Here is a 16,171-nt window from a genome sequence, read left to right as displayed (position 1 = left end):
CCACAGGAAGGAGAACAAGGAACACATTGGCAGACAGCCCAACTCCAAACTGAATGAGGATTTTTTCCCCCAAACCTTTGTGGGTAAACTGCCCCAGAAGTGCCATGAATTTCAATGACCAATTCCTCCTTTCTCTTTTTCCTGTAAATGATGGGCCCTTCACCTTGTCAGCAAAAGAAGTGAGGGCCAAAATTCTAGGATGTGGAAACATTCCAAACAATTCTTGGGAAAGGTGCTATAAATTCTTACAGGATTACAGCTCAAATATATGAGGTTGTTTGGTTTTATTTGTGATTTTCTTTTGCCTCATCAGAATCTCTTCAATTAATTTCTCCTGACCTGTCATTGTGGATAAACAAAATTGTTGAGCTGTCAAGTAGTAGGAGAACCATGATATATATCCTTTTAGTCCACAAGGTCACCAGCATGGGACTATGGTAACAAGAGTACACATGAAGTTAGAAGGTCTAGATTCAAATTCTGACATTTACAAGCTATGTGAACACCAGAAAGTCACTTCATCTGCAAATTGAGGGAAAATAATACTTTAATAAGCTAGCAGCAGCATCATGATAAAAGGTTTTTTTTTTTGCAATACTAAATTTTACATAAACATAAGGATATTTTTAAAAAAGATTATGGATATAAGATATTGTGCTTTTTTCCATGTATGCATTTAATTACTGAAAGGATAAAGAAAGGAACATTTGCATTAGGAAAATTTATACAATCAACCAGAGGAAGAACTGACCTCTTGAGGAAAGAAACAGACTGCTCTAAGGACCAGAGAAAGGACAACCTCAAATGTATATATTCTGTGTGGAGGAAGGACAATGCCTGAGATACTGATGCCTATAGGGAATTGTGATCCTTCAGCTTGATTGTATGTGTCTACTTTTACAGTTCTAAAGTGTGTAACTAATAACCTGTAAATAAAAAAAACTGTGTAAGAAATAAGGAAAGCTTATATAAGAATAATTGGGCTTATATCTGACAGATAAGTAGATTTCTTGAATTTTTTTCATAAGGTAAAGAAACTTTACTGACCAATAGTAGGCTTTGAATTGAAGCATTGGAAACTATAAGGGACCTAAAAAAGAAGATATGGGAAGAGAAAAACTAGAGGAAGTGATAAGATAGAAGTCCAAAGAAATTAGCTGGGCACACGAGTGCAAAAAAGCCAGGGTCAGAAGACGAGGAATCTATTAAATATACTCTTTCCAAAAACAATAGCTGACTCTTCAGAAACTTTGCTGGGAGCCTGATGATTGGAAGAGAGACATTGTTTTGTTCATTGGCTAGAGAATGTCAGAGTCACAGGGGGAAGTCCTCTACTACTAAGATGATTGTAGGAGAACTAAATCTTGCTGCTACATCTGGAGCCATCTAATTGTTCTATGATGACTAAGAAATGGGAAACATCTAAAGGGTGCCTGGTTGCCATTTATTGCCTTCTTTGGTTTGAGCAGAAGTAGAAAGGGAAATATATGTTTTGCAGTAATTTCGCTATGAGCTTTATTTATTGGATAAGAAGATTTGTGTTGTACTGCTAGAAGCTAAGTAGAGAAAACATAATTCTATAATAGAAAGAACTAGTTGAGTTTATTCACATCTCCAGGAGAGCCTATCTGAGGAGGTTTGCAGGTCTCTGGCTTAAGTTAACTGAAAAAGTGAAAAATATACATAAACACACACACACACATATATATATATATATACATATATATATATATATAGGCAAAAGAGATTGACACTGTTTCAATGCCCTATTTAATGTTTTTATGAAGTAAAATAGCTTCATTGGCTATTTCATTGGCTTTAGAGAAGAAAAGCAGCAAAGAAGCTTTGTTAAATGAGAGTGATGGAAAAGGGGAGTAGCTAATCAAGAAATAAGTTTATGTTTCAGATTGTTTCTGAAGGGACCAAAAATATCTAGGCCTGCAGTTCAGAAATGTATATTATCCCAAGTACATGATTTTTCCTATCTATGCACTTCCACTTTATATTTCTATAAATGCGAACTCTCCCATGAACACTGTGTATATTGGTGGGAGACTATGACATAGGTTTATCAGAAACTTGTGACATTTCTATCTTGCTGTGATTTTTAAAATTGTTCCTATTTTTCTTCTGTTGAGCAGATTTTATGATTATTATTGCTTTTGTCTTATCATTTAGTAAATGTATTATGTTTAAAAGCTAAGAACACAACCGTATCTTATTTTTTTATAAATGTCAAGCACAGTGGTAGAGGTTCAAGAGCTACTGTGTCATATAGTAAAAATGTGTTGCTCCCCTCTAAACCCCCTATATACATGAGAAATTAGTACTAGCACTCAGAGTATTGTATTGGCATCCACATCGCTTAGACTTGTCAGTCTGAGTACAGTTGAATGAATGAACCAGGGGAAAATTGGAGATGCACAGGATACCCAAGCTACACAGAGAAACTTGAGAAGTTTATTCTTTGACTTCTATGCAGTACTGAAATTAATTGTGGTATTTTAGAATCATAGGATCTTAGAGTTGGAAAGGACTTTGGGTGTTACCTAGAACATATAACTCCTGTACATCTTCCTGGACAGATAAGTACTCAGTCTATTCTTTTTGTGCCTCTGCAGTTTAAATCTCAGCAACTTGGGATGAAATATATTAGAGTTTGAAGAAAACAGAGAGATCACCCCCCTGGAATACATATGAGTAACCTCCACCCCACCATATACACACATAAAAATATCCTTCAATACTTTCTAAATGCTGGGCATTCTTGAAAAACTGCTTGTCATTTGGGTCAGTATTATTCCCTTTATTCTAACAATGAGGGAAAACAGATGGAGGGGTTAAATAACTTGGTCGAGATCATAAAGATTGAGTGGTAATGCCAGAATTAAGAAGAATAGCTTTTGAAAACCCATTTGGACTTAGGGGACCATAACATACCATAATTATTTTTCTGCAATATACAGAATGTTTCTCTTGACACAAGAATAAAGTCTTAGTAAGTGGGTCGAGTGCTTTGACACACAATATGGGGCTTTAATAGAGGGTACCATTTTGTGCATACTGTTGCTATATTGCTGTTTCTATTACTGCTGAGAAATCAGAATTACATCTGTATGCTTGCTAAACAATCTTCTGTAATTATATTGTATACCCCTAAGAAAGGAAGTTCAATGTGTCTTTCTTTAATAATATTTTGCATGGCACTGAGCTCCAAGCAGTCCTCAATCAACAGCCTCCCACCACCATGTGGCTTTGAGCTCTTGTCAACTCTTTAGAGATGCAATTTGAACTATGGTTGTTATTTATTAAATTGTTCTTTCTTTTTTCCAACAAACCTCTCTAGATCTGGATCTTTCTATTTTGATGCTCTTGTCATTCAACCATGTTGTACTATTCATGACTCTATTTGGGATTGTCTTGATTCTAGAGTGGTTTTCTGTCTCTTCCTCCATTGTGCCCCAATTTTATAGATGAAGAATTGAGGCAAACAGGAGTCAAATAACTTGCCCAAGGTCACAGTGCTAGTAATTATCTGAGGCTGGATTTGAATTGATTTGTCTGGTGTTCTATCTACTGAAATACCTAGCTGCCCCTATTTTGATAGCAATTATTAACTATTTCATGAAAAATAGAAAAAAAGGATTATGTTAGAAACCAAAACAAATCAGATCTCTGTTTTGGCTTTGCCAATTCACTACTGAATTCATTACTGAATTTAGTGTAATAGAAATTTCAAAGTGAAAGCCAAAATGTCTGTTTTTAAGCTCAAGATTTTGATATTTCATTGAAGCAATACTCTATTGCTTTTCAAAACACTTGATACTTTATGATCCTCCATTTTAGTCTTGTTCACTAAATTTGCCAGAGTTTTCCTTGGAGATTATCCTCCTAGATATGCTTCTTTCTCTAATGTAATTAAATCATTCAACTTGGTTACCAATTTATTCAGTATCAAGAAATGAGCAAAATGGCAGGTCAGTCTTCATTTCAAGAAACCTCTCTAACTATGGAAAAGTCACTTAATTATCTAAAATGGCTTAGTTGCAGGTAATTTATAATTCTTTACTTTTTTAAATTAGGAGTTGACAAGAAAAAAAGATGTCTGGCTATCTAGCATTTTGTAGATACAGACATAAATTAAAAGCTACCTGCCCTCAAGGAGATTACATTCTCCTGGGGGGCAAAGGAGATATTCAGTTTCACTCTACTTGTTTTATTTTTTTCTTTCATAGGGAAAACAAGTAACATTGTTTTTATATTCTCAAATACCAATTAGACCAAATCCAGATTAAATAGTGAGCCATATTTAAATTGTTAGAATGAATCATAGAAGTCTGAGTAGCTTATATTAAGCCAAATGAGGCTTACAAATTAATTTTAGGGCCTTTTAAAATCATTTTGCCAATTCTGAAACTTACAAATGGCCATAGAATTTCAGGATCCCAGGTCACAGGAAGTTAGGACTTGATTACCCTTCAAACTACATTAACTTTAGGAACATACTTCGATAAATTGCCATTGCAACCAGTTCTAAAATACTTTGTTTGTATGAGGTTTCCATGTCATTACTGCCAAGGGAGAAATATCATTTTATCTGATGAAAGAAGCTATGCTATATGCATCATGAAGGTCTATTAGCACATAAGGGAGAAAAAGAACACACATTATCTTGTCATTATAATGCATCCTTAATCTGCCCATTTCTCATTCTGGGTCCCAAAACTCTATTTCCCTCTCCTGTTGAGATGTTTCATAAAGAGTTCAACCTCTCAGGGAAAGTTTTGCTTAAAGCCAAGCTTCATTGTATTACATTTCATGGGCTCCCTTCATGGGATGAAAATAATTTCAAATGGGCTCTTCAGTGATCTCACAGCAATATTAAAATCTGCAGTTTTAGTTTCTGAAAAAAATCATTTAAATAGCATTTTTCTAATATACTCATTTTACCCATGATACCTCAGCAGTCATGAAGAAACCTTCCTGTTTGAAAAGGTTTTTTTGAAAGCTCATTTTCATCAAAAGATAGTTTTGTCCTATTTCAGTATACATTGTTCAACCTTCCTTTCTTATACACACAAATAAAAAGTGCAGGAAATCCCATAATTTCAGAACTCATGTGGACCTTAAGCATCATCTAGTAGAAAACTTTCTTCATAGAGAAAAGGAAAGTGATGCTTCAAGAAGGATAGTTACAGGCCCAAGTCATTTGTAAAGAGAGGAATTAGGGTTCAATCCCAGAACTTCTGATTAGTGCTCTTTCCACTGTGACTTTCTTAGTCATTCTTTAATTCAATTTAATTCCGTAAACATTTATTAAGCATTTCCTATATGCCAGTCATTGTACTACCTGCTGGGGATACAAAAAGGGACAGAAGACATTTTCTGCCTTCAAATAGCTTAAAATTTTGTTCCTTAGTTGTTTTCTAACCATTTCTCACAAATAAAGATAAAAAACATGAAAAAAATCTTCTGCGAATATTTGTAAAGCAGGAATGTTGTCATAGAAGATACCTGGACATGGAATCACAAAGACCTGGATTCAAATCTCACTTATAAAACCAACTGAGAGGCTAAAGTCAAGTCATTTAAGTTCTCTGATATCTGATTTCTTCATTTCTAAAATGGGTAAAATAATATATACCTACCATACCTACTTCAATATGAGTGAGATTCCCATGCAGTATTATATGTAAAATGTTCTTATAATGTTATATCTAATGGCAAAAGAAAACAGATGCCTCTATCACTACAATCATCTAATTGTCAGGATGTTGATTTGACCTTCTAGATTTATGTATACCAGTTTGGTCAGACCCCTACACTACAATTACATATTTCTATTTTTCCCAATAGAGTATAATTTCACTGAAGAAGGTCTTGATACCCAATGCCCAGGGCATAGAAGGTGCTTAATCAGTGTTTATTGAATGAATGTCAAGGTAGGAAAATTAAATATTTGGGTAGAGGTATTTTGACATCATGACCTATTGAAAGAAAGTTGTGAGAAAAATATTTCTAAAAGTAGGTAAATGACAAGCTGACTGTGGTCATAAGATTCAAACTAGTTTTAAATCCCTTGCTTAAAGCAACTCTATCTATAATTTTCTCTCCAGTTACTCAATGGATTCATGTAGGAAAAATAACAAGAGCAATAATGTAGAAAGTGGCTATATTTTTCAGATTCATATTGTTAAGTGTCCTGTACATTTTTTCTACAAATCAAGAGATCATGTGTTTGGAAGAGGTCATTTTTGGCAGCAGAAAATGAAAGCCACAGTGTGCAATTTGGCAGTGTTGAAAGGCAATGGGGCGTTATGGAATTTGGCATCAAGAGACCTAACTTAAAGTCCTGCCCTTGAAATTTACTAGCTGTGTAACCACAGGTAATTCCCCAAATCTCTGTAAGCCTCATTTTCCTCATTTGTACAAAAGGGATAATTGTAGCTATGCTATTTATTTGACTGGTTTATTACAAACATCAACAAGAAACCTATACAAAGTGGTCTATGAGCTTTAAAAGCATAAATAAAGATTAGCTATGCCTAGTTCAGTTCTGATACAATGTCATTGATATAATTGCTGTTTTTTATTTTTGGTTAATCATGGACACTGAGTCATTAACTACCCTTTGAGTTCACCTACCAGACTGCTTCTGAAACTGATTTTATTATTGTTTAATGCAATTTCTCCATCTTCTTCACAAGAATGGAATTAGATATCTTATCAAAAACTTTAGAAAAAATTAGGTTTTTTATTATATATTATATATATTATAATTTATATATTATAATTTTAAAAATTAGAGCATTTTTTAATCTACAAACTAATAATCTTATATTTAAAGAAATTGATTTTATTTTGGCTTGAAATATTCTTGATGAAAACATGCTGGCTCTTTAGAATTACTGCTTTTCTTTCTAGATGTTCAACAGTTATCCCTTAAAAAATCCATTCTAGAAATTTCTCAGGAACTTGGATGTTTCCTTTTCTCCCATTTAGCTTTAAAAATTTTGTTCTGGGGCAGTTAAGTAGAACAATAGTTAGAGCTTCAGGTTTGGTGTCAGAATGACCTCCTGGGTTCAAATGTGGCCTCAGACACTTTCTAATGATGTAACCCTGGATAAGTCACCCCAAATTACCTGCTCCTTACCACTCTTATGCCTGGGAACCAATACTTACTATGGTAAAAGTTAAAAAAAAAGTGTGTTCTTAACTCCTCCATTAATTATGTGTATTTCTTCTACTCTTTTTATATGACCACAACATACCATTTTTTTACTTTCTTTTTCCATCTTCTGTATATTTTTTTAAAAATCTAAATGTTTGGGGAATTATCTGAGCATCCACATTGAAAGATAGGATGATTGACTGACTGACTGAAAGGATGATGAAAAAATGAATAAAAATATTGTTTATCACATACAAAGAATTTATTGCCACAATTTAAAAAAGTCTTTGCTCTCAAGTAGCTTAGATTCTAAATTGCCATCTGACATGTATAGAATACTTTGGTTTGATAATATGTAGGAAAAGGGAGTGGAATTACAGCCAATATATTGCAAAGTGACAAAGTTGATATTATACATAACTTAAGCACTGAAAAGGTTAGGAGGGAGGAGATTAAAACTCCTTGTACAAATAATAGTAAACAACTTTTGTTCAATTTAAAGTCATTGTGAAGTTTGGATTTAGCTCTCCCTGATTGTAATAATGAAGTTACTGAGTTCTTCCTTTATAGTGAAGATTAAATTGTAATCCCCTGTCTATTTTTAGATTTTAATCCCCAAAGTGTAAACCCAGAATTTAGAGTAGATCTACCCATTTTAACCACAAAAAAGCTATGAACTGACTATAAAAAGGTGTGAACTAACCACAAAATGGTATGAACACCCATTTCATACATTGAGTGGGAGGTCTGTGACCCACAAGTGAAAAAGTGGGCAGTTCTGTAGAGGAGTGTCTGCTGTGATTGGTAGATGTAAAATTTAGGGGAGGTGACACAAGAGAAAAAGGTCTTTAAATAGTGGAAACAGACACACAGAGATGATCAGTCACTTGGGGTTGGACTGAAGAATCAATTCAATCACGCAGAGTTGGACTGGAAGAGACTCACTACCCCTTGGAGTGAAGAGAGTCACTCAGACCTGGAGGGAAGACAGACAATTGAGGAGAGACTAGAAGACAGGCACTCAGACTTGAGTGAAGACACTTGGCTGTGGAACTGGAACCCTGGAGGAGCTCATGCAGGAGACCTCAGACTACTTTCTTTTTAGATGGTCACCATGGTGAGTGTAAAGGCTGACTTCTTCCTTGCCCTATCTGGAGGTGTGAACCTCTGAGAAAGGCCCATCAACTTGAGACTCCTGTCCCCTGACTGGTGTCTTAGAATTTCTAACTGGTTCAGAGGATGCTGGAGCTCACTTTCAATCTCAATCTCTCTCTCTCTCTCTCTCTCTCTCTCTCTCTCTCTCTCTCTCTCTCTCTCTCTCTCTCTCTCTCTCTCTCTCTCTCTCTCTCTCTCTCCATTAATATCTTCCCTCTATTGTAAAATAAACTACCATAATTCCATTTACTTGAGTAATTCATTTTGGGATATAGAAATTAAATCCCTGTCAACCACCAATTAAATATTCAATCCAACCATATAAAAACTAACATCTTATAAAGAATCCATTGAGCAAAAAAAAATTAAGTGAAAAATTATACTTTAATTTGTACTCAGAGACTATCAGTTCTCTCTGGTGGCAGAAAACATTTTATCATTATGAGTTCTTTGTAATTGCCTTGAATCGGTGTACTGATAAGAGCAACTAAGTCTTTCTTAGTTGATTAATATTGCTTTTACTATGTATAGTGATCTCCAGGGTCTGTTCATTTCACTTTGTATCAGTTAATATAAGTCTTTTCATGTTTTTCTGAAATCATTTCCCTCATCATTTCTTACAGTACAATAGTATTCCATTGCAATCATATGCTACATCTTGTTTAGCTATTCTTTAATTTATAAATATCTCAATTTCCAGTTCTTTGTTACCATAAAAGAGCTGTAATAAATATTTTGGTACATATAACACTTTTCCCCTTGATACTTTGTGTAGAAACCTAGTACTATGTTAAAGGCCATGCACAGTTATGTACTACTTTGGGCTTAATTCCAAATTATTCTCCAGAATTGTTGGACAAGTTCACAACTCTTTCATCCCTTCTAGCATTTGTCATTCCTGGTAAGGGTGAAATGATACTTCAAAATTCTTTTAACTTGCCTTTCTTAAATTATAATATCCTTTTTAGTGGGGAATCCATTTTCTTCTCTTTAGAGCATCTAGCTCCCTGCCCTTGAGGAATATTCTTAAAATAGGTTTTAAAAATCTAATTAAGCACTTCTCTTTTCCTCTCCTTTCTCCTCTTGATAAAACATTCTTTTACTCTCCAACATCCTCGCAAAATCAAGCCTCTTTTCCCATATCAGATTGCATTTTCTTTTGTCAGTGAAATCTGATTTCTATTCATTTGAGAATACACTCTTTCTAGATTATGAGGAAAAAAGATTTGTACAAAAATATTTATAGCCACACTCTGGAGTGGCAGAAATTGGAAAATGAGGGGATGTCCTTTGGTTGGGGAATAGCTGAACAAATTGTTGTATATATTAGTGATGGGATACTATTGTGCTGAAAGGAATGATGAACTGGAGGAATTCCATGCAAACTGGAACACACTCCAGGAACTGATGCAGAGTGAAAGGAGCAGAACCAGGAGAACATCGTGCACAGAGACTACACTGTGGCACAATCAAATGTAATGGACTTCTCTACTAGCAGCAATGCAATGATCCAGGACAGTTCTGAGGGACTCATGTGAAAGAACATTATCTATATTCAGAGGAAGAACTGTGGGAATAGAAACAGAAGAAAAACAACTGTTTGATCACATTGGTTAATGGGAATGTAGACTCTAAACAATCACCCTATCACAACCATCAAAAACATGGAAATAGGTTTTGATCAATAACATATGTAAAACACAGTGGAATTGTGTGTCAACTACGGGAGGGGGTAGAAAGAGGGGAGGGAAAGAAAATAAATCTTGTAACCATGGGAAAATATTCTAAATTATTTAATTAAATAAAATTTTCCAACTAAAAAAAAAAGAGAATACACTTTCTAAAAAAATCTAGAGTACATAGAGGTATTTTCTGAGGGTCACTTTAAATTCTCTAAGAGGGAGATTTAACTAGACATAGTGGGCAGTTAGCTGTAGCAGAATGCAAGTGTCTTCCCACAAATACACACAAGCTCTATGGAAAGTGAATATAATTTAAATTGCAATGCAGTGAACACATGCAAAGGACTAATTCACAACTCTTGATTACTGAAAGTCCTTTTCCCCTTTAGAATATTCATTAAAATTCACAGTAGTCATTTTCTTCTTGCCTTTAAGGATTGGTTCTAATATTCCATCTGGAATCCCTAAATTCTTTCTCCACTACAGTGATCATCAATATAACTGATTCATTCCAAACCTGTTGAATCAAAGCTGTAACTTAATTTTATCACTCAACAAATACTTTCCATGTGCCCTCACCTTCCTTGAATCCAATCATGGGAATCCTATAATGATTTCAAACTGAAAAGGATTTATTTATTTACTTGGGTTTATACTTTTGTTTGATTCAGTTTAGATACCTGGACCTTTTGTGATCACCTTAATTAGGATAGAGAAAAACCTATATCAACTGATACAAAGTGAAGTGATCATAGCCTGGATATTATTGTGCACAGTATCAGTAATATTATAATGATCAACAACTGTGAAATACTTAGCTACTCTAAACAATACAATGATCCAAGATAATTCCAAAGGACCATTAGTAACTACATTCCTATTATAAGTCACTACAAAAGATTCTCTACTTACAAGAGTGGTTGAGATTTCATCCTATTTTATGAACTTATAGTTGTTTATACCTCAACCCTAAGTATTCTGTCAATTTTTGATAGCTAATTATTTTTTCTTAATAACTTGATAATTGCAGTTAACTCCCTTTCTTAGAATCAATAGAGAAGCCACAACCATAACTACCTTTCCATCAATCTTGCACCAAACTCTGATTTGCATTGCAAATTTACTTGCCCTACAAATCAACTTAATCAATTTACTTTACCCTGTAACAATTCTACTTGCCCTTTCTTGCTAACCTTACCTTGTTTTATCTTGTTTTGGAGCTACATTCTAGTTTTCCTTCTTTAATCTACCTCTTCAAGACTGATTCTCTATTCTTCCAATATGCTCTTAATAATCCATAATCCCTTCTTTTCATCTGAAATCAGAATTTAAATCATTATCTAGATCCAAATATTATCTTTCATATTTTCCCCTTATTTTCTCCTAAATATTGTCATATTTCTTCTCCAAAATTCAACTTTGGAAGTACTTTGCTAACCCAATCCCTTCCAAGTCTCCTAAATATTTTCCTTTTTATTCTGTTCAGGTGCTTCTTTATTCTCTTACCCCCTTCCCCATATAAACCAGAACATCTCTATGTTTCCATTGAGTTCTATATCCTATAATCCTATGAAACAGATTCCTTTTACTCATCTCAAAAGAAAACACAAAGAAATTTCAACATTCGTAGAAAATAGAGATTCTGCCACCTCTCACCTTTAGCTATCCAGGCTAATTGAAAGTAGGTACAATTTTTATTTTTATTTCTATTAGAGTCTAGCATATAGTATTTGATAAATGTTTATTGAGTAATTAATTGCCCAGCAACAACAATAAGAACTATGGTGAGATTTCAGCTATTTAAGAATTAAGCAATCAGTCAAAGAATACATCTGTCTTGAGATGTTTTATCTTTTTTTTTTTAGAGGCTAAGGACTTTTTCACATTTGTAGTTCCATGACACAAACCACGCTACAGCATTTTTTTCTCCTTTGCTGGCAATTATCTTTTTCTGTGTATTATGCCACTCTTTATTTAGTAGTGCTCCCTAAACTCATACTGATTCTTTAGTCTCACTAATTGCATTCTATGTAAAATCTTCTTTATTTGTATTCCTTTTTGTCTCTTTTGAGTGTTATCACTTGTTTTTCTTAGAACATTGAAGCACTTATTCTGTGTTAAAATGTGTTTCTCAAATATGTCCCACAAGACACGTTGCTGGCTGTTCATTTGAAAGGTGGCATGTGTGGCATTAAATGAAGGGAAAATGCAAGCTTAGTTAAACCATCAGGGTATAAAATAATATCCTATGTACCTGTACTTATCAGTTTTTAATAAAGAAGAATTTTTCTTCTAGCAGTATGATACAAGATATCTCTGTAAATTATTTCATTTAATCATCCATATCCTCCAGTAAAGTCTTGCTTTGCTACCTCATTGTAACATGGAAGTGACCCTAGATCCACAGAATCTTTGCCAGGCAAGAACATGTTTTGGCCCTTATTGTAACTTGGAAAGGGTTAGTAACAGACTGTCAATCTGTTAAAAGATGACCAACCTGACTGAGTTCAGAGAGGCATGGAACCAGAAGGTTGCCAAGCAGATGGTGGACTGTTGAAGCGACAATGATTCCTGAAGACCATCTACACGATGCATGGGGTTCACAATTTGCACTGGTGACCTGTATATATCTTAGTAGATGAATATAGGAATATATTTAATATAATAAAATAAAATATTATGTATTAATACATATCACATATAATCATTTATTTTATAATGTGTTCTATATTATTTATATTTTATGGTTTGTAAGGTTTTTTTGGAAAATATTAAATGCACATCTGTATGCTCAGTGCCTACCATGGTATCTGGTAAATGGCAGGCATGTGATGAATACTTATGGGTTGATCAGAGGTAGGAGTACCCATTCTAAAGAAATTAAAGACTTTATATATTATAGTAATGATATTAAGATTCTCAGCAACTATAAGACTTTCTTTAAGTCTAAACTTTTTCTCTATTCTTAAAATAATTGTCAAATAAAAATCATGCTCTGTTACTTCAAATATATTTTTTCATTAGTGTAGAGTCTCAACATTGTAGTTTGCAACATTCATGCCTTCTTAGTTTGTACAGATTTATCCCCAAATACTGTATATGGTAGGAAATATTAGTAATTTCCACATCATGGCCCACCTTTAATAGTTTGATGAAACCTATGAAAAATTTCTCAGAAAATATTTTTCTATGTATAAAAGAAAAATAGGATTACACAGCAAATAAATTATATGGAAATACTATTATCAGAATACTTTTTTATGTTCATGGGCCTTAGTTTAAGAGTTTCTACTATAGGGAATCTATCCAGTTTATTAAATGCATTTATGTTTTTTTCAATATCTTGCCACCAATATAGAAACAAGACTACTTATTCATCTACTGTTTCCAATTTCTTCTGTATGATCAGTACGTCTACCTTTCCAGTCATTTGTGTCTGTTACCAATGTCTTTTTATGTAAATTGTCATATGCCAACATCTTGCGGTCTATTCCAGTCCCTTTTGCCTATTTCCAATAATCTCTAAATTTTGCCACATAATTATTTTGAGATATAACAAAATACATCCATAATAACAAAAGGTCAAGAATATCAAGAGAACCCAATGAAAAAACAGGTGCAGGAAAATTGCCTAGCAATATTAGATTTTACAAAATGGTAATCATCAAAGCAATCTGGTACTGGCTCAAAAATAGAGTAGAATAGATTAGGTGCACAATATACAGTAGTAAATGATCATAGTAATCTAGTGTTTGAAACATAAAATCCAATATGCAAAAATTTGGATAAAATATACTATTTGGCAAAAATTAATAGGAAAACTAGAAAACAGTTTGGCAGAACTTTGGTATAGACCAACATATTACACTGTATACCAATATAAGATCAAACTGGGTATACAATTTTGACATAATATCATAAGCATATTAGGGAAGCATGGAAAATTTTCCCTGTTAGATCAATGGATAAAAGAAGAATTTATGACCAAACAAGAGATAGAGAATATTCAGCAGGTAAAAATGAATAATTGTGATTAAATTAATTTAAAAAGGTTTTGCAGAAATAAAACCAATGCAGTCAAGATTTGAAGGCAAACAAAACTGGGCAAGAGTCTACAGCAATCTTCTCTGATAAAGTACTCATTTTTCAACTACATGGACAACAGAGTCAAATTCATATGAATACTAGCCATTCTCCAATTGAAAAAAATGGTCAAAATATATGAACAGGTAACTTTCAGAAGAAGAAATCAAAGTGATTTATAGTCATATGAAAAAATGTTCTAAATCACAATTGATTAGAGAACTACAAAGTAAAACAGTTCTAAAGAATTACTTCATACCTATCAGACTGACTGATATGACAGAAAAGGAAAATGACAAATGTTAGAGGGGATGTGGGAAAACAAGGACACATAATACACTGTTTGTAATGTTGTGAAATGATACAACTATTTTGGAGAGCAATTTGGAACTGTGTCAAAAGGGTGTACATAATTGTTTACTTACTAATAACCCTACTAGGTCTGAACCTCAAAGAGATAAAAGAATAAGGAAAAGGAACTACATGTACAAAAATATTTATAGTAGCTCTTTTTTGTAGTGCAAAGAATTAGAAATTGAGGGAATGTCCATCAATTGAGGAATGACTGAACAAATGATGGTATACGATTATGATGGGATACTATTGCTCCATAATAATAATGAGCTGGATGGTTTTAGAAAAATCTTAGAAGACTTATATGAACTGATACTAAATGAAGGGATCAAAACAAGGAGAACATACTACATAGTAACAACAGTAGTATAGGGTGGTTAACTATAAATGATATCCTATTCTGAGAAATACAATGATCCAAGACAACTTTGAAAGACTCATGATGAAAAATCTTATCTACTTTCATAGAAAGAACTGATGAAGTCTAAATGCATGTTGAAATTACTTTTTAAACTTTATTTTTCTTGTGTGTGTTTTCTTTTGAAACTTGGTTAATATGTTTTTCATGTCTTCACATGTATAATCTGTACTAATTTGCTTGACAATGTGAGGGAAATTGAACTCAAAATTTAAAAAATGAATATCACTAGGAGAATATTGGTTTTAGAGCAATGGACTTTTAACAGTTGTAAGTAGTTCAAGATAAATAAAAGTACTATGCCATTTATAACTGAAGATGATCCAGTCTGATGAACTCCACCATTCAGTTTTAGGCCTGACTCAGTATGTAACTTTCGGGATTGCCTAAGACATACAACTTAATGGACTAATTTGACCAAATGACTCTCTGTCCTATTTCCTGTTCTGTGTCTTTCTTCCATTCTGTTTTTTCATTGTACATTGTTAAGCTTATTTCTTTTACATTTCTATAGATATCACAGAGAATCTTTGAAATACAACTCTGAAATTATTGCTACATCTGAAAATAGTGATTTTGTTAAGAGAAAGTCAATTCCATTAAAAAAATGTACTTTTCTTGGTACTCAATGTGTCCTCAAATTTCAAAATCTCTTCTAAAAGAAAGTGGTCATAATGTACAGAAATCATAAAATTGTGATAACCCAAACTTCTAATTCCTTAATTCTAGAGTATATTTTTCAACTTATTTTTCATAGCCCTCATATTCACTTGGAAGTCATGTAATACCAACATATGTGATTCCATTTCAATATTCAATGAATTTTTCAAATTCATATTATTTCTTCCATTCTTTATTTATGCAAGAAATTTTAGTACATAATATAATTATTTTCATGATTTCCTATTTGCTTATGTTTACTGGGAGAATTATTAGGCAATCTGGCCAGAAATTCAGTAATTCTTATTTATTTTGGACATGTAAATAATAATACTTGTTCAATTCATCTATGTGCTTCTTCTCCAGGGAGAACCTCAGAACTGTCTTTTCATACAATTCTGCCTTTTTGGGGGGTATATTCTCACTTCATTTATAACATAAATGTCAACATAAATGTGATGTAGTTTCTTCAGTAAATTTCCAAAATATCACTTATTTTGAAAAGTTCTAGTAATAGGAAAATTTTAAAACAACTAAAGATTATCTATCATCAGACTCATAGTGAAACCCTCTCTAGCTTGGGAGAATCTGCCAAAGATTGTGCTCCATTGACAAAGCCTTCATGGACAAAGGATCATCTTGAGAGCA

At 33.3% G+C, this 16,171-nt stretch overlaps 1 protein-coding gene across 21 annotated transcripts in view; it reads right to left on the bottom strand.

Moving 5' to 3' along the window:
* DLG2 (discs large MAGUK scaffold protein 2) overlaps positions 1 to 16,171 on the bottom strand; it is a 2,177,398-nt gene that overhangs the window by 1,301,771 nt on the left and 859,456 nt on the right. The window lies entirely within an intron of this gene.

The sequence above is a fragment of the Monodelphis domestica genome, chromosome 4 (assembly GCF_027887165.1).
Source record: "Monodelphis domestica isolate mMonDom1 chromosome 4, mMonDom1.pri, whole genome shotgun sequence".
NCBI classification, from domain to species: Eukaryota; Metazoa; Chordata; class Mammalia; order Didelphimorphia; family Didelphidae; genus Monodelphis; species Monodelphis domestica.
Note: the sequence above shows the minus strand (reverse complement) of the source record. Positions and strands in the feature narration are given on the sequence as shown.